Source organism: Paramisgurnus dabryanus, chromosome 4 (assembly GCF_030506205.2).
Source record: "Paramisgurnus dabryanus chromosome 4, PD_genome_1.1, whole genome shotgun sequence".
In the NCBI taxonomy this organism is placed as follows: Eukaryota; Metazoa; Chordata; class Actinopteri; order Cypriniformes; family Cobitidae; genus Paramisgurnus; species Paramisgurnus dabryanus.
This window is the reverse complement of record NC_133340.1, coordinates 9,944,466-9,964,721: the sequence shown is the minus strand read 5'-3', so window position 1 is coordinate 9,964,721 and position 20,256 is coordinate 9,944,466. Positions and strand designations below refer to the sequence as shown.

Sequence of the window (20,256 nt, the reverse complement as noted above, 5' to 3'; positions counted from 1 at the left end):
GTAACGTTCCCTGTTGGTTCCCCAGGAAAGTTTTCTTTACGGAAATAGAACGTTATTTTTAGGTTCTTTCAGAACGTTCCCCTAACCTTGTCGGAACGTTCCCGGAAGGTTCTCAGGACGTTCTCCAAACCTCTAGTTATACCATTTATAATAAAAATTCACAATTAAATCATTATAAATAAACTATTTCACTATATAAACTAAGTTTATTCATGTATAATCTATTTAAATGAACAAATAATCACACAATCCATGTTGATCCATTCTTTATTCGTAGACATAAAATCAAAATCATTAATCACAATAACATTTATGGAGTTTATAGAGTTAGATAATAATATAATAGTGAAGATAATTTGATTATATAAAACATAATACAAAATTAGCAATAAAACATGTAGAACGTTGTATCATAAAAACATTTTAATATATTAAAAACGATGAACTTCGGAACTCCACGGCAATCTCTCCCATCTGCAAAAGTAACAAACAATAAAGGCAACTTAAGTTAGATTAAACATTTAGATGAACAATTAAATGACAAAAGCATTATCATTAAGTTGCACGACCGCGTCAAATGGTCTAATAAAAATGCATTTGAAGCGCGTTTTGTGTACTTCAACTGCTACAAGTTGGTAAAAGTAAAATTTGTTATACACATTGAAACGAGTTTTTATTTTAATGTACCGCTAGATGTCGCTGTTGGATTGAGTATGGTGGTTCAGAACAAATTTTTTTTTTAATTCGAGGACATGCTTATTAGCACTTTAAAAAACATAAATGCATAAATGAACTTTGTGTTCACTTGACATTTTCTGTCCCCTCACTTAGTAGGCACAGTTTTCTTAAGTTAAACTTTTAAATATGTTTGAAAATTAAGAGAATTAATACGAATACTTTTGCATCAGGTAGTAGGCTATATAATACTCATGATCAGGGCTGGACTCGGATTCTGGCCAGGCAAGTGCTGGTGGGCTGACGCACTTGGGGGCTGGTCGTTATAATATGATTTTTTTTATTGGCCAACGACCTAACCCACGAGACACCTAATCAGCAGTCCATTGGTTCTTTTTTATTTCACTTTTATCTACCCCAAACATGCCCTGCGTTCCAGTTCGTTTTTTTATGAACTTCCCTCGCTACCCAGCAAACACAGAACGTTCCCCTAACGTTAGTTTTTGGTTATATTTTGGTTATTTTTTTGGGAACCAAAAAATAACGTTCTGGGAACGTTATTTTTAGGTTTTATTTTTTGCAACCATAAAATAACGTTCCCATAACGTTGTAGGGTGGTTATTTTACAATAACCTAAAAATAACTTATACAGAACGTTATTTTTTGGTTCTTTTTTGGTTCTTTTTTTGGAACCATAAAATAACGTTCCCATAACGTTGCAGGGTGGTTATTTTTAAAATAACCTAAAAATAACTTATACAGAACGTTATTTATTGGTTCTTTTTTGGTTCTTTTTTTGGAACCATAAAATAACGTTCCCATAACGTTGCAGGGTGGTTATTTTTAAAATAACCTAAAAATAACTTATACAGAACGTTATTTTTTGGTTCTTTTTTGGTTCTTTTTTTGGAACCATAAAATAACGTTCCCATAACGTTGCAGGGTGGTTATTTTTAAAATAACCTAAAAATAACTTATACAGAACGTTATTTTTTGGTTATTTTTTGGTTATTTTTTGGAACCATAAAATAACGTTCCCATAACATTGCAGGGTGGTTATTTTTAAAATAACCTAAAAATAACTTATACAGAACGTTATTTTTTGGTTATTTTTTGGTTATTTTTTTGGAACCATAAAATAACGTTCTCATAACGTTGCAGGGTGGTTATTTTTAAATAACCTAAAAATAACTTATACAGAACGTTATTTTTTGGTTATTTTTTGGTTTTCTGGAACCATAAAATAACCTAAAAATAACTTATACATAACGTTCTCTAATGGTTATTTTTTGGTTATGTTTTTTTTTTAGGAAATGAAGTGAATGCATCATTAAACCCATTATTCCTTTAGTGTGCACGTCTAATATGCGCGTGCTTGTCTGCTCGAGCTTACCGCCTTCTTCACGAGTACCCGCTTTATCTTGTGCTCAGGAAAAGTCGTTAATTTAAAAAATAACGGTCCTTTCGTTTTTACCTCAGAGACTAACATTATTTTAGCGGTTCTTTTGTCTCTTTCTTGATTTAGTAACTTAAATATGTGAGAAGAAATATATATACGAGTGATTTCCAATCGATTTGAGGAGAATTTGAGGAGAATATAATGTTAGAAACTTTTTATTGTTGTAAAAACGGATAGCCGACTAACTGTGGTAAGATCTTTTAACCTAAAGTGACTGATTTATTTCTCATTGCGTTTTAACTTCAGAGTATATCATTCTCGCGATTTCTTTTTTGTTTCTTCATTAGTAGCTTAAATATGTGAAAACGAAAATATATTTTAATTATTTCCATGAAGAGAATATGAAGTTAGAAGCTTTTGATTATTGTAAAAACTGAGAGAGAGATGCTGATTGTTGTTACTTAATAATGGAGAGGCGGCGGCTGTAAGGTCTGTTAAACTAAAGTGAATTACATGTTTATATATTTTCAATAAATATCTGTTTTAACTCTTCTTTATTGTGTTGAAGTCACTATTATATATTTGATAAAATATAATGTTATCTAAATACATATGTGATGTGTTGAGGTATTTTTATATAAAATAACCTGTGTTATATAATGGTATAATATTTTAATAGACATTTTTTCCAGTAATAGCATAATTTAATTGTTATAGATTTTGTATTAAATAAATTATTTTATTCCTCCTTATACGGAAATGTGTTTTACTTATTTTAGATAGATATGATAGATAAAAACCAACCAAAACACAGCATGGGATGTACTAATAGACGTGCCGTACTTTTGTAAGCCTTCACTTCTTCACTGAGGCTGGAGTCTTGCGCGCTCTGTCAGTGCGTGCACGGAGCCGCGGCAACGCGCCCTCGCGCCCTGGTGAGATCATTTTTTACTCCATGTCAGCTGTGCATTTTCCAAGGTTTGTTTTTGGTTAGCCAGGAAAGTTTTCTTTACAGAAATAGAACGTTATTTTTAGGTTATTTTAACGTTTTCCTAACATTAGGAGAACGTTAGAATAACGTTATTCTAACGTTCTCCTAACGTTATTCTAACGTTATTCTAACGTTCTTCTAACGTTCTCCTAAAAATGTTCTCCTAACGTTAGGAGAACGTTAGAATAACGTTAGAATAACGTTCTTCTAACGTTCTCCTAACGTTAGGAAAACGTTAAAATAACCTAAAAATAACGTTCTATTTCTGTAAAGAAAACTTTCCTGGCTAACCAAAAACAAACCTTGGAAAATAACGTTATGGGAACCAAAAACTAACGTTAGGGGAACGTTTTGAGAACCAAAAACTAACGTTAGGGGAACGTTTTGGGAACCAAAAATTGTTAGCTGGGTAACTTCCCTCAGTCTCGTTCACTCGGATGTACGTCATTGCTTACGTTGTACGAGTGCCCACTACTGCTGAAACACTTGAAGGCCCTGTCCCAAATGGCGCACTTCATGTGGACTTTCGGTCTCGTGGCCTTAAATTGCGCGTTCTCGCTTAGTCTACGAGTCCGTAGGGTGTCCCATCTGTCATTTTTACGCTTTGAAGTGTGCTCATCAGCGCCCCCTTTCCCCCCTTGATGCGGTCTTCAGCGAAGCCCGCACTGCAGCAGGCTTCGCGCACTTTACCAACCCAGAAGTCCTTGCGAAAGGGCAATCAGACCAATCAGACGACGGAAGGGAGGAGTTCACACTGACGGGTAACTTTTCTACCTATTTCCGGTGTGACGCTCGAGTCTGTCCCAAAATACGACTCAGGTGCACCCACGTGGACTCGCATCAAGGGTCCCTAAAGTCTGGACTACGTGATGTCATCAAAGTGTGGACTCTGAGGAGGACCACAAGTCCGGAGTGTGCCATTTGGGACAGGGCCGTAGTAGGTTCAAATGGATCGCCCTAAGCCCTTGATCACATGGAAAGTGGAGACCGCCCCTCCTTGTGCAAAGCGCAAGTTGCTGAAGTGACGTCACAATCGTGATGCATTGTGGGATATGGAGCTGCCTGAAGTGTACATATGAAGTAGACTCGCTCCCTCGGTCAAAATCGAGGGAGCGAGGGTCTGTCCATACAAACTTCCCTCGTTCACTTGACAAAGTGGAACGCACTTCAAAATGGCGACAGGGATTCCCCCGAGGGGAAGTGTTTAGGGAAGTTCGCGAGTGCGTGTCTAAAACTGGAGTGGAACGCACCCATGCTCTTTGGGAGCATGCAGTGTCAGTGTGTGCATGCATCTGTTAAAAATAGAGACGAGGGAGAAGCGAGTGGAAGTGCGGTAAGCAGAACTGCTTTTAAAACACTGTCGTTAGATATCCCATTGATAAAACTCGGTCAACAACTCAAGTGATCGACCACTGGCTGTTTGCAAAATTATGGAGATAACACTTCAATAAAATACAGTGTGGGCACTGGGCAGAATTATTAGGTAGCTACAGGGGAGTGTTTGCGTTGCAAAATAGCAGAAATTAACAAAGATAATTTTAAATATTTTTAGAAGAACATATATGAACATTAGTACATAGGGATCATTTACACGTGTGTTTGACTTCATGCTACGCTTCAGGAACCGACAGGCGGATGACATCAAACTGTAATTGCACTCGTGTATCTGTTATATTATATAAGGTGTCCGTGTTATCATAAGGTGGTTAAAATGGTTAGTTTTTCACATTGTGCACACTGGCTAAAACAATTAGCTGATTTTTTAAACCTTCAAAGCATTTTACAGTGCTTGCATTATATTATTCTAATGTCACGTGTCAGGTCTTAGAATTTTCTACTTAATCATTATATGGCTTTGAGTTGGTATACATAGTCAAGGTTGCACAAAGATGGGTGGCATTTGTGATCCTATGTAGTGGGCCGGTCTGGGCCAAAATGTCAGGGCTGATTTTTTTGTCCCAGTCCAGCCCTGGACCCCTAAATCATGTGGGAAACACAATATGATTACCATTTAAAATTTCTGTGTGGGGCAAATTTCCGGGCTAATCCAATTAAGTCTTCTACCTCAAGCGCCTTTAATGCCTTGTAGTTTTTCTGTGTAGATTCTGTAAATAAAATAAAATAATCACAGTCAATAATTTCTATAATGTGTAGATTGTAAATACAATTCGATGAAAGAGTTAAATTAATTTTTCAGCTGATTTTAAAAGAAAACACAATCTCATGGCAATTAGTACAGGCTATGTATTATGAGGTGGCTCATTGAACTGATTTGATTCATTCTTATTTTTATAATATTCATAGGTATTTGTATGATTTACTGTACAAATACGTACCAAATAAACCAGGGGGGCGAACGTCGGTCCTGAAGAGTGCAGTCCTGCAGATTTTAGCTCAAATCCTGATTAAACCTATAGCTTTCTAGTAACTCTTTAGACCTTGATTAGCCTGTTCAGGGGTGTTTGATTAGAGCTGGAGCAAAACTCTGCAGGTCTGTGACCTCCAGGACCGACATTCACCACCCCTAAATTAAACATACAAGTTCGTCATGTCATGTCATACTCATGTATACCACAATTGTGACGTATTGTTGTAACTGTTGTTATGATTACTACATGCATAATTATTATGCAAGTTTAAATTCTGATCATATATATTTTTCTTATTTTATAAGCACATCAGTACTAGTTACAAATCACATCAGTCCTAACGTAATGTATTTTCTTCTTGGCCACTTTTCTTCTTGAGCCTGCCTTAATTGACCCATTTCTAGTAGGCATACTGCATTAGTAAATAATAAATAAACCTATACTGGGTTCTTTCAATGCCGTGTTTTTTTTAAAAGGTTTATTTATAACCCATGTGTTCTGTCCAATATTTACCCACCATTGGCTTAAAAATAACCCAGCAGAATTTAGAGTGTTATATTCTGGTCCCGTCTTATTCTGTCTCTTTTAATATTGCTGAGAATAAACGGATAGAAATGAGTTTTTCTTTAAACAATGAGACGAAGAAGAAAGCTTGTCTGTTAGAGGGCACATTCTGAGCCGTTGAAAGGCTTTCTTACCCTTCCTCCCTTTCATGATGTAGGCACTCAGGACTTCAGTGGAGGCCAATTTACGCAAAATTTTGTGTACAGCAGCTCCTGGGTTGGCTCCCCCAAGGGACCGTATGTAGTTAATCTAAAACAACAACAACATGTGTTTTCTAATTAGTAGAAAAAAATTATGAACACATACTATATACTAGAGATACATTTATGCATTTGGCAGAATTGTTTACTGTAGTAATTCATTTACATAGTAGTCCTACTATGAGCAATTTAAAATTAACAATTCTAACATACAGCAATTGTTTGCATTCTTCTAAAATCACAGTATCTTACTAAAATGGTTGTGTTAAAACAAACCCAATCAGTGTTTATATACTACATTAAACACTAAATGCGTTGTCCAAAACTAGACACAACTCTGTGTGTATACAACAATGTTGTATTAAAAGTAACACAAATGTGTTGTTCAAATAAAAACACAGCTGTGTCTAGTTTGGGACAAGGCAGTGAGTTTGAGTCTGTCCCAAAAATAACACTGTTAGATAACGTGTTATTTTACCAACCCGTTCTCACCAAGATGCGTACAAATGACACGCAGTGTGATTATCGTGCAATAGATATGCCAAATTCCGATTTTGCGTGCATATGATACGCCAGTCCTTCCCATTCACTTATATGGCGAATCGTTTCGTGACGTTTTATTTATTGTTTTCTCATTTGTTTTCTGTTTTTTAAACCATTTTCGCTTGGGTTTAGGGTTAGATTTCACATTTGTTTAAGCAGGTTATTTAATATACAGGTTTCTCTAAGTTTTTATCTATATTTAAGCCATGGTCGCTTGGAGTTGGGGTTAGAGTTGGGGTTTGGGTTAGGATGTCATTTTTATATAACAAAAAGTTGTTCTAACCCTAAACCCAAGCGAAAATGGTAAAAAAAACAGAAAACAAATGAGAAAACAATAAATAAAACGTCACGAAACGATTCGCCATATAAGTGAATGGGAAGGACTGGCGTATCATATGCACGCAAAATCGGAATTTGGCGTATCTATTGCACGATTATCACACTGCGTGTCATTTGTACGCTTTTGGTGAGAATGGGTTGTATTTTACATAGATAACGCTTATCTATGTAATATCTTGAGCTAAAACTTCACATATGTATTCTGGGGACACCAAAGAATTATTTGATTAAACTGGTTCTGCCGGTGGTCGTTGGTCAGGCATCGGCTGGGCATCTCGTTGAAGGACGGTCAGTAGATCAGCGGTGTGATGACCTTCACGGTTGCAGGAACTGGGTCTGTTTGTCTCATTGTCCTCGGGGTCAAGGACGAGACAGGGAGAGAGAAACAGAATCCTATTAGCGTAGGGGCCATTCACATGTAATGCAAGTGTCATACAGTATTGTGGTTTAAATTAACTCTGTTCCAGACAGGCTAACTATTGCGGCATAAATATATTATCCAGATGAGTTATGTGACTGCTTTGTTCTGGACAAACTAACTATTGCGGGATAAGTACATTTACTGGACATTTTATGTGAATGCTTTGTTAAAGAAGAATGTCTTAAGTTTAGCTTTAAATTGATCGACTGTGTCTACTCGAACATTATTTGGTAAATCATTCCAGAGCTTAGGGGCTAAGTAGGAGAAGGATCTACCACCTTTAAACACTTTTGATATTCTAGGGTGGCCAGAATTTTGTGATCGCAGTGTACGTTATGGATTGTATTCTGATAGTAATTCTCTAAGATATGAGGGTGCTAGGCCATTTAAGGCTTTGTAGGTGATTAGTAATATTTTAAATTATATGCGATATTTTAACTGGTAGCCAGTGTAAAGATGCCAGAATTGGACTTATGTGGTCATACGTTTTAGATCGAGTAATCACTCTTGCGGCAGCGTTTTGAACTAGGTGTAACTTGTTTAATTGATTTGCGTGACATCCCCCGAGTAATGAGTTACAATAGTCTATTCTAGAGGTCATAAAAGTGTGGATAAGCTCTTCTGCATCTGATGCAGACAGAATATGGCATATTTTTGAGATATTTCTAAGATGGAAGAATGCTGTGCGGCAGACGTTGGAGAAATGGCTATCGAAGGATAAACTGCTGTCGAACATCACACCTAAGTTCCTAACCGTGGAAGATGGCACCAGAGTGGAAATGGGAATTGTCAATGCTTGTAGCATTGCTCTCGTTGCTGACTGCATCAAGCCTTAGCCCTACATCACAGCAAAAGCAGCAGTGTTAAAGTCGCCATGAAAATAAAATGAAAAACTGTAATATGTTTTGTAATACTGTGGTAGTTGTTACAAATTACTTATCTGTGAGCTTCATTATTTAAAAAAAATTAATGGGCCCTCATAATCAAATAAAAAATGCAAATCTCTTCCCCTCCTCAAAACGATCTCTCTTTATTTCCGGTCATATGGTATGTCAGGTGGGTGGGGTCTCGGGAGAAGATCGCTGCAATTAACTTTAAACAATCCTATCAGATCTCGATGGACAAATTTAAATCCAGACTTGCCTGGGTTTTTATTTCAAAAGCCAATTTCGTTCAGATATACATCACCACGAGGAAAATTTGGCAATCAATACTTCCGTTTCATGGCAACTTGTACATCACTGATGTATTTGAGGCTCACCCACAGATGTGCAAAGTATAATTGAAGCAGTGTTATATCTATCTAATCAGTCTGTTAACAGCAGGAGCCAATCATCATTTGTAAAGTAGGGATGCACCCAATTTTCGGCAAACGAAAAAGTGAAAAGGCTGAATAAATTGTACAGAATAATGAGTCAATCTGTTAATAATTAGTTTAGTTAACAATTAGTTTTTTTATTAGACAGCTTTGTTGAGGGCGCTTTTTCCCCTGTCATCTGTCAATCTTGCCGCCGTCTCTTGCGCTCACTCTGCTCGTCGTACCTCGTACTAGACCATGCACACAGGCATGTGTCTGCTGCTCAACATACAGTACAATGCTATATGAGCCTCATTGCAAGTTTCTTTAGGCAGAGTAATTAATATAGGTTATTTGGATTTTGTGCAGGAATAGAAGATCGGATTTACATTTGTTTAGGCAAGTCGAATGTAAATGGAACCGTTTTAACAAGTCTTTCTTTAGCTGTCTGATCAGAGAAGTGACCAGGTGTAAAAAGACCCTATAATGACAGCTGGAAAGTAAAAAAAATCATTGTTAAATAAAGTGAAATAAATAAATAGGACATTCTGATTGTAACTTGTTCAATGGTGAGAAAATTGGCAAATTAATTAGGAAAATGCTTCGGCTGAGTTTTTCATTATATTAAGCTTTGGCCAAGATTTTTTCTTTCGGTGCTTTCGTAGAGTTTAGTTTGATTTAACTGAGATAAAAAGTGGCTCTGCTGTTTACACAAAAAGGCAGAAAAAGAGCAAACATGACTAGATTTGAACAGACATTTCTCACTCATATTCAGTGTTTTCTGTTTTATCAGTGATTATTCACTAAACTCTGTTATGATGAACATGTTAAATATTAGATGTAAGATATTAGAATGTTTTATACATTAAAGGCGGAGTGCACAATGTTTGAAAAACGCTTTGAAAAAGGGAGTCAGCCGACTACCAAAACACACTTGTAGCTTATCAGCAGTAAGGGGCATGTCTACTAACCGACATCCTTGCCAGGGTTGTATATGTGTGGGGCGGATCTATCAAAAGAAGGTCCAGATTTTATTGGGGTAGGGGCATGTTTGTTTAGGTGATTTCAAATATCAACATTGGCTTTCAAACATTGTGCACTCCGCCTTTAAAGGATCTGTGTTTATTAAGATGCTATTGATTGCTAATTGTCTTTGTGACATTGTATTTGAGTTTGGATCAATTAAAACGTTGAAGGTATCTTGACAGTCAGTCAAAACGTATACTTACGAAGGCAAAGACCCTCAGGGAATAGCTCTTTAAAGAGCCTTTGGGACTTTTGTAGCTGCTTTTGACACAAAAAGGAAGAAAAAGAGAAAACATGACTAGATTTGAACAGACATATCTCACTCATATTCAGTATTTTCTGTTTTATCAGTGATTATTGACTAAACTCTGTTAAGATGAAAATTTCAAATATTAGATGTAGGATGCTAGAATGTTTTATACATTAAAAGAACTGTATTAAGATGCTGTTTATTGCTAATTGGCTTTGTGACATTGTTTCAATTGATTCAGACTCAGAACAGTCAGTCAAAAGGTATATTTACGAAGACAAAGAAACTCAGGGGATAGCTCTTAAAAGACACTCACTGGAGCTGTAAATCGGAAGCAGGTAAATTGCACAACAGGTTTCTTGTAGCATTCTTAGACTAGCAATTTTTGTGTGAGAACTTTAACATGATAAAAATGGTTAAACTACAAATATGGTCAACAATGAAGCCATCTGAGTCTATATTGTCTGAGAGAAATTCTTACTTAAGAATCTGCATATTACTATAGATATGCAGAGTACTTATCTCGAAACAGTCGTAAAATATTAATGTTTTTATTTTGTAGGTCACTTACTTTGCATTCGTCCTTGGTGGTCACCCCAGGGTCTCTAGAGTGAAAATTACTCAATCTATGGATTAAACAGAAAGTTTAGTTGTATGAAGTGGTATGTTGTCTTTAAATGCCATTAAAAATGTGTTTCTGTTTTCTGTCTCATATTAAGAAATACTCTTTAACCTGCCCACTGGAGCTGGGAATGGTTAGCTGCATTTTTTAAATTTACAAATAAACAAACAGAGTTAGATAAGTCCATACATACCATTCTCATCTCCGTGTGTGCTGTAACTCTGTCTGATTAGCTAAGCTTAGAACAAAAGACTGGTAGTGAATTTATACAAATCACAACACATAAATAGGAAAATGTCCGCATTACTTTGTCACTTATTGGAAGCAGTATGCTAGCTGTAGCCATTCACTTCCAGTCTTTGTGCTAAGCTAAGCTAGCGGGGGCTGCATCAGACAGAGTTACAGCACGCACAGGGATGAGAAAGGTATGAATGGACTTATCTAAATCTGAGGGATACGGTGAATAAGCTAAATTCCCAAAATGTGGGCGTGTTCCTTTAAGGATTTAGAGGTATTTTGAAGTTAAATGAACCCGTTTTACTTTTTAAACTGTCTCTTTTATAAGGACTTACTGAATTTCTTTTTGCAGCAATTTGGGACATTCTTCCAGTTGTCGGCAACTTTGTGAAAAAGGCTAGAAACTAAAATGCAGGTACTGTTTCATTCTTTTGTTTTTTTACAGCTATGAAAAATTTGTTATTTATTTTACTGTCTATTAATTAATTATTTTATACAGTTTAACTGATTCTGCTTACCTGACTCATGCAGAATTCTGGCCTGGTGTTTGGTCTGTGCTGTCTTTGGCTCTTGCATCTCCATCATCCTGACCCTCTTTAGCAGCCTGTCCATGTATTTATTTGGAGGCCACCATGAGCACCCATCTGCATAATATGACTTTGTTACTCAGATGTCCATGCGCTCCTACAAATTCTACAATTTTTGTAAAGCTGCAACAAGTTGAAACCCTATAATTATTAACGTTTGATTTTGAACTATGTAATTAAAACACATGAATAAGTAACAAAAGCAGAAATCTATTAAGACATTACCTTTTTGTTGCTTGATTACTGATCTATCAATCCTTTTGCATTTTCATAATTGATCATCATAACTTGGTATACAGTGGATGTGTGGCTGTAGATAACTTTCTGAAGTCAATTTAAAAAGACAAAAGTTAATAAATGCTGAATTGGTCAAATATACATTGTTGTATTTTCACCATTTTGATGTTTAGGCATTTCATAACTTGAGGGTTAATTCACGTATACTGATGTTTAAAATCAAAGATTAATTTAATGACAGCTAATTATTTTATAAAGATTTTTATTACAATATTTATTTATATAATATCAATTTAATACATTTAATTCGTTACACCTACATCACTGAGCGCAAGGGAGTGCAGCCAACAAATACATTCAGGTATGTTTGACTTAACACCGAGATGCGCAGACAGCACGTGGTATGACATCAAAGTACCGCGAGAGTTTGGGAAAGCCCCGGAAACGGTTTGAACTCGCGGTATTTGATGTCACGATCGGTTTGCGTGTAGATCAGCATGAAGTCGAACACATCTGAAAGATGTGTGGGCTGCCTGCACTCAACGTTGCGATAATTCAGTAGAGTGTAACCTCAGTCGGTTTTTGCAGCTTCTGGGTGTCGTGTCGAACGATTGCAGAACGATCTTTTGTTCTTTTCCAACTCGATTTTTAACTCCCTAAACTAGTAGGATGTTCCAACGGGTGAAGCAACAGTGCTGACGGCAGAGTTTCAGTGTCTATCTAAGTTAACCATTTTAACAGAAAATATGTTGTTATTCATGCATGTAAGTTAGTCGATCTACAGAATGATCGTCGTATATTAATGTTCTATACGCGATTAATAGCTTATTAACGTTTATCAATGCACTGCTATTCAGGTCGCTGCAAAGTCCCGAAGCCGTAACGTTAACTTTACATGCTACGCACTGGTGGGGATAAACCAGCCAGTTTAATAGAGTTATTATGTCTCAAACCTTTCCCGCCCTTTAACGTTACGTTAAAATGGCCCTTATACGGATAACGTTACTGTCAGTCAGACCTTTTCCTAGAAACCACTCAAAACCGTTAACGTTGTTCTATTGAAGTGGTTCGATAATTGTATTTATTAATGGTTTCAGTTATATTATATCTGTTCTTTAATTCGTATTTCTAACAATTAAAACCCAGGAATGACAAGCTATACTTACCAAGATTTTGACGATCAAACTGACCGAAAAACTAAAGCCGACTATTAAACCAAAAACATACTATTACAAAGTGAAGAGGAACGTAATGTGTACAATATTTATTATTTACAGGTTATTAATGATGTTATTTGCGACAAAAGAAGTTGAGGGTAATCGAGAAAATAACGGTCTTCTGGTAAATATTGTGGTCACGTGATGGCCTCGCGACATACAAGTCGTTTCCGGTCGTTTCTCAAACGCACAGCTGCGTCCTTTTAAAATTATTTAAAATATTTTTATTTTTATTTATTTTTAAATAATAAGAAATACAAGGGGGTACATTATACATATATAAAATAAAAATAAATAAGGCTCCGTCTTTTTTTTTTTTTTTAAATAAGGCTCCGTCCTAGAAGGCTGCATGTCTCGGCTGCCACGTCATCAAGCATCGTCGAAGGACATCTCAATCTGCTTGTTTTCGCTTTTGTTGTTTTAATTTAATTACAAAATGTTTAACTGTCCATGTTGTAAAGACAGTTGATTACATAACTTTTATTTACTGTACTACATTATTGGATTTTTTTTGATGAAGCATTGCTAATTTTCAACTTCTCTCTTTAAAGTTTTCATGCCATGATCACTGGGGCGGAAACCATTATGACGTTGTCTTGGACATCAAACTAAACCATCTCATTCTGGCTTTTTTCTAACATCAAAATCTCAAAAGGACAGGACTAAGATGGACGCAGCCTCCACAGGATGCAACCTTGCATTTAAGGGAACACCCATAGAACGGTTAACCTAACCCGATACTCTAACCTGAATGCAGGAATCATAAAACTTTATCTTTTACCTTAATTGTTAGATGGGTGTTGATAAAAAACTTTTTTTTCTCGTCTACCCAGGAGAAAGTCATGGGTTCTGCTGCTGAGGTTGTCATAAAGCATGCTTTTTCCATTTGTTCCATTGGGCAATATTATCAAAAGATTCTGAAAGAAATAAGATAATTTTCAAAGCATTAACATGAATATGAAAGCATTAGGTCATTAATGACCATCTTTTATTATTGTTTATTTACAGTGTCTTTAATTCTGCTTACCTGACTCATGCAGAATTCTGGCTTGATGTTCGATCCACCTGTTAGCTGGCTCTGGTGCTTGGTAGTCTTCTCAAACTTCTGAATCAAGGCCACCATGAGAGGCCTTCTGAAGACCATCATTACGCTTCAGATCCAGTTGTCTTTACTATGAGGTAAATCTTTTTTAACTGCAGCATTGAGCGTTATGTGCGCTGTTTATGCGCACTGAACGCCTTGCATTTTTGCCCTCTACTGCAACATGCCTTTTTGTAGAAGCGCTAAGACCTTTTTTTTTGCATGTGACCTTTAATGTTTAAGTATTGAGGAAGGAATGAATTCTTACTGTGGTGGAGATATTGAAAAGATCATGTCCCCTTTTAGCCTGACTACGTCAGACTTCGTACTTCCGCTCAAGCAAAGTAGCAGAGAATGGTATTACTAGGCTGGTCCCATTTGGGTTTAAATTAAGATTTTGATCTTTCATGTTTTTAATATTTTGGTTTTTCTTTGGGTGCAATTTTTATAAATGAAATACTTTGTCTGATGTGATGATGTTCTCATTGTGTTCTGTTGTTACAGATGGGACTGAACTGGAGTCTGTGAACTAATGCTGTGTTCGAGACAACTTGGATGTTGGATATTATTGACCTCAAACCCGTAAGAAGTCTGGAACAGCAAACAAAGTTGAGTATCCGACCTCTCAACTTGGGACAGATCGATCAACACCGACCTCAACGAGATGCATCATTTGACATTGCAGACAAGTTGGTGGCTAGCCTTTCACAGCCTTACATGAACCGCAAACAAACTTTAAACTATTTTTACAGCACATAATATTTATGAACTTGAATGTTAAATTATCCAGTAACCGTTTTCTGCCATAATTGGCACAAGAGCACAAACAACTTTCTCATTATGTGGTAAACAGGCAAATGTGATATGTGATTGACTGGAATGCATTGAGGTCGGAGGTAGGATATTTAATGACATAACATCAGAAATCCGAGTTGTCTGTAACACTGCACAATATTTCACATAATTGTCACCACCTGATTATCCTCCCATGTTTTTAACACAACCATTGATTGGTCACACGGATGAAGGCAGCAAGCAGAGACATTTGTCCTTTGTATCTCTCAAAAAAAGAAAAAAAGAAATCTATATTTAATGTTAAAAAACACTTACAGTAGACTGTGTTAGATAACTGTGCTTTTGGAAGTCAGTTTAAGTGAACAAATGGTAATGTTAATGAAAAGTTCATTTTTGTCACAGTTGCAAACTAACCACCACACAGAATATGAAGAATAGCCAGAACTGTGGTAATAAGCTAGCGCTAAAATGTTGTGAGAATCTTGATGTATTGGACACAGGTGTGTAGTATCTGTTATATATTGACGGTTGACAGGTTTGTTTGCATGTAATTGCATTATTATTAATTTGGGGTTGATAGTCCAATGTTGATTTGAGAGATTTTTTTTCTTTTTCTTTTTAGATCCTTTCTCTTTCTAATGCAGAACTTAAAGTGTGTTTTGCAGGGTTTTTTTTACGAATTTGTGCAACTTGCTTGTGTGTAATAACCATTTAAAGTGTTATCCATTGTATTTTATGTTGTTGGGTATCACAAAACCCGAAAAAGTATGAAAAAGTACAGCGGTTTGCAATGATTCTCCTTTCCCCCACAACGCACTGTATGACGTCACGCTGGGGAGAGAATTTACCAAAGCCGCATTGAGAGCATTGAGAATGACTATAGAAAGACGAGTAAAGTACAGTTCTGATAGCGCAGATTATAGATAAATAGACAGACAGACAGACAGACAGACAGACAGACAGACAGACAGACAGATGGATAGGCTAGTATAGAGAGATAGGCAGACAGCCAGATAGCATAACGTTAGCATATCTTCGTGTAGAAAGTAAACAAACAATTAACATACTCGTGCATACTGGCTTGAGGGGGTCCATGATCCTGCCTGAAATGGGTGTAACTTTATGCGAACTTCAGCACAAACGGTTTTGGCAGCATGTCTCTAATCCAGGAAGGTGAGTGAGGCACGTCACATCTGTTCGCGGGGACCAGCGACCCAAACGCACTCACTTTCTTACAGCCAGTAGCGGAATGGCAATCGGCAGAGTCGGGACTTTCCCGGTGGGTCGATCTGATAATAGTTATACATTTCGAGTTAACAACACCGTCTGGCGGCGTGATGTGCTCCGGTTCCCGCAGCCCGCTGGTCAAAGTGCAGCCTCTCTGCTCAACAAAGTATATGAAAGTGCTCAACCTGTTCGGCAGGTCCAAACATGTACAGGATTTATAAAAATACGGTGATCAATGAGCGGTTCCTCCTCAAATGGCATAGTCTGTCGTGATGTAAAAAGCCGCCGAACGCCTGTTTATTACAGTATGTATGCGGTCGGATCCGAGTGTGCTGCAGCTGCTGACTGCTGCGTATAAAATGATCGTGTGATTCGTTATAATCGCATAAACAATATAACAAAGCATCCTTTTATTTCACAAAACAATATATTTGAGATATTATTTGATAGACTAGTAAGTGTGGATAAAGGATGTTTAAAAATCTCTAGCCTGGTGGTCAGGACATGAATGGATCAAATCAGCAGATTTGCGAAGTTTTATTTATCTCCACAGATATCATAAATAATAATTAGCATGGTATCTTTGCAGTATAACACATTATATATTTCCTACGATGTATATATGATTTCCAAATTGTATACGCAAGTATTAAACAGCAATAAATGTCTCATCTATCTCTATGGCTCTGGCGGAGGCTTTCTCCACTTCTCCCCAGCGTGACGTCATCGCAGAATTGCGTAAAAAAAACGTTAATACCAAAAACGTAAAAAAAGTGTTCTTTAAGACCATTTTTGAGACATTTTAAAAATTATACACATATCTTGAGTGATTTATGTACCCATTAATCGACAGTGGTGGTTAACCTGCAACACGCCCTTTAAGGATGAACCACCCTGATCTACTAAGATGCACAGATTCAACTCTGGCCCAGCATCATCCTCACACCTCATCTGCCATCAGTTTAATTTAATGTCTGTCAATTGCAAATGCTATTTATTTCAGTTATATTACAACTTAATGTTAACTTTAATTGAGACTAGTATTGTGTAAAGCTGGGGTTTCCAAACTTTTAATTTCAAAACCTATTAGACAAGTGTAATCTATTTTAGACCCACTAAAATATTTTTTTAATGGGGTAAAACACATTTGTTCTCTTTCAGTGGAGTCATTTTATTTTCATAATATTCCATAATGTAACGTTATTCCTCGAGGCCCATTGCTCTGCACATTTTGTATGTCTTTTTTATCTGACAGACCCGGTTCAGTTTATTGAGATCTCTTCTAATGAGCTGATGATTTGAATCAGGTGTGTTAAATAAGGGAGACATACAAAATGTGCAGGGCTGTGGGCCTCGAGGAATAACGTTAAGAACCACTGATGTAAAGTAAATATAAGTTTATTTGCAATACCAAATATTTTATGGTATATTCTTTCAAAACCATTGTCATTGTTAATTATTAATTTGGCCAAACTGTTGTTGCATCATTAAGGTGTGCAACACACCTTAACCTACTGTGTGACCGACAAGTGGGTCCTCCTGACCCACAGTTTAAAATCCCCTGGTGTACTGAATGTTGTATTGTAATTAAAGTCCCATCTAAGTCTTGTGTAACAGTCTCCATTATTTAAATTGTGATTATATTCACAGTGTCACATGGTACTTTCAGCACTTACTACATCACAGTGTTTTTAATGCTTTAATTTTTAGGTTTATTATAAATTCATTCATTTTTAAAGAATTCCTTCTTTATGTAGAACATGCAAAGTCTAAAATGTAAAGTGTCATGATCTGCTCTGGGTCTTGTGCAGTGATTAAAAGAGCAGGTATTAAATGTCAGCTTTGCAGTATATTGGGTAGGCTCTGGATGTAATGAACATTCACCACATAGGTTTCATAAATTTAATTTGGTAAAGAAACTTGTCAGAACAATTCATGCTGTGATGCTGGATAATACCTGGTCAAATTAATACATGTACAGTGTGTTTCGACATTGTATAAGGTTTCTTCATCTATACAGACATCTGTTAGTGAACGGTGCAGAGACTGCTGTCCATTATTGGTTACAGTATATTTGTTAAAATGTTGCCAGTAAGATTATTTCCTTGTACAAGGTACTTTCTTTGAGTACCTTTATGTGTTTTATTCTGCACTTAAAGCATAAACGCATTTTAAATGCAGGAATCCCCTCGTCCCTACTGCCAAATATGCAAGTGAAACTGGACTAAACGCATACAGTATACATACGGGTATTATTTCATGTTTCTATATTACGCGTGATACGAGGTAGGGTATATAAAAATAATGTTTTATGAATGCTAAATAAATGCCAAACTCTAAAAAACTGGCAAATTATATGCAGCTGAGTTTTTTTATCTTTTGTTTGTGTTCAATACAATTAAACAAGAAATAAGTGTAAACAATGAAATGAGTTGAGCATTGAGGTCAGCTGATTCGTCTGCGTTTGCTCGGATTCAAGATCTCCAGAAGATGCATGAAGCTCGTAAAAATTTCGAATGTTTCAAGACATCTCCAAGACGTCTTGCAGAGATATTGCAGACGTCTTACTTTTCAATGTTCGCAGACGATCTACAGAAGATGAAGCGATATTTAGTAGACGTCTCCGCGACGTACGTGTGCTATCTGGGTTCAGTGTAGTGAAGCTTCATTTAATGTGAAGTAACTGGTAGCTTAGCTCACTACATTTTCCAAGTAGCTTGCCCAGCACTGATAGCTTGTGGGTTTTTTAAGTGAAAGTGGTGCAATACTGGGCATTTACTAAAGACATGACCAGAAGTCTGTGTCGAGGGCTTTATAAAAATTATAGGCTACGGAAAACACGGAAACATTGTGCACGTGCGTCCTCTAGTGTCAGATAACGGCGAGATCATCTAGTGACAGATAACGGGGAGATTATTTCTCAGGCTAGTGTAACAACGAATTCAATACAACCCAGCAAACACAGAACGTTCCCCTAACGTTAGTTTTTGGTTATATTTTGGTTATTTTTTTGGGAACCAAATAATAACGTTCTGGGAACGTTCTTTTTAGGTTTTATTTTTTTGCAACCATAAAATAACGTTCCCATAACGTTGCAGGGTGGTTATTTTTAAATAACCTAAAAATAACTTACACAGAACGTTATTTTTTGGTTATTTTTTTGGAACCATAAAATAACGTTCCCATAACGTTGCAGGGTGGTTATTTTTAAAATAACCTAAAAACAACTTAAACAGAACGTTATTTTTTGGTTATTTTTTGGGAACCATAAAATAACGTTCCCATAACGTTGCAGGGTGGTTATTTTTAAAATAACCTAAAAATAACTTTTCCATAACGTTCTCTAATTGTTATTTTTTGGTTATGTTTTTTTTTAGGAAATTAAGTAAAAGCATAATTAAACCCATTATTTCTGAAGTGAGCATGTCTGTTATGCGCATTCTCCTCTGCACGCGCTTACCTCGCGCTCTTCACGATCACTCGCTTTCTCTTGTACGCGAATTCGCATAATTTAAAAAATAACGGTCGTTAACGGTTTTCTTTCCTCAGAGACATACATTATATTAGCGTTTCTTTTTTCTCTTTCTTTCTTTCTTTCTTTCTTAAGTAACTTAAATATGTGAGAAAAAATTTATATATGAGTGATTTCCGATCGATTTGAGGAGAATATGATGTTAGAAACTTTTTATTGTCGAATAAACGAATAGCCGCCTAACTGTGGTAAGATCTTTTTACCTAAAGTTAATGAAATGTTTATTTATTTGGCATTTGGTTTTTACTTCAGAGTCTAACATTATTTAAGCGATTTATTTTCTTTCTTCATTAGTAACTTTAATATGTGAAAACGAAAATATATTTTAATGATTTCCATGAAGGAGAATGTGATGTTAGAAGCTTTTGATTGTTGTAAAAACTGAGAGCTATTCGGCTAACGTTAAACTGATGTGATCTGTTAACCTGAAGTGAATGAAATGCTTATGTATTTGTTGTCAATAGCTTTTACCTCAGTCTAACATTTATTCTAGCGGTTTATTTTCTTTCTTCATTTAGTAACTTATATTTGAGAACTAATATATATTTTAGTGATTCCCGTCTATATGAAGAGAGGATGTTTTTGATTATTGTAATAATGGAGAGGCGGCGCTGCTGTGGTAAGATTTTTTGATCCAAAGTAAATTA

General features: G+C 36.2%; 2 long non-coding RNA genes across 2 annotated transcripts; one reads left to right on the top strand and one right to left on the bottom strand.

Annotated features, from left to right (window-relative positions):
* Positions 1-6,160: 6,160 nt before the first annotated feature.
* LOC135786223 (uncharacterized) lies at positions 6,161-11,579 on the bottom strand. The gene is made up of 5 exons (XR_012336633.1): positions 11,452-11,579; positions 10,646-10,700; positions 10,348-10,395; positions 10,028-10,085; positions 6,161-6,247 (listed from the first exon to the last, which is right to left on the bottom strand). It is a non-coding gene; the product is annotated as an uncharacterized lncRNA (long non-coding RNA).
* LOC135786222 (uncharacterized) lies at positions 10,792-11,598 on the top strand. Its single transcript, XR_010546909.2, has 3 exons — positions 10,792-10,829; positions 11,286-11,348; positions 11,465-11,598. It is a non-coding gene; the product is annotated as an uncharacterized lncRNA (long non-coding RNA).
* Positions 11,599-20,256: the final 8,658 nt, after the last annotated feature.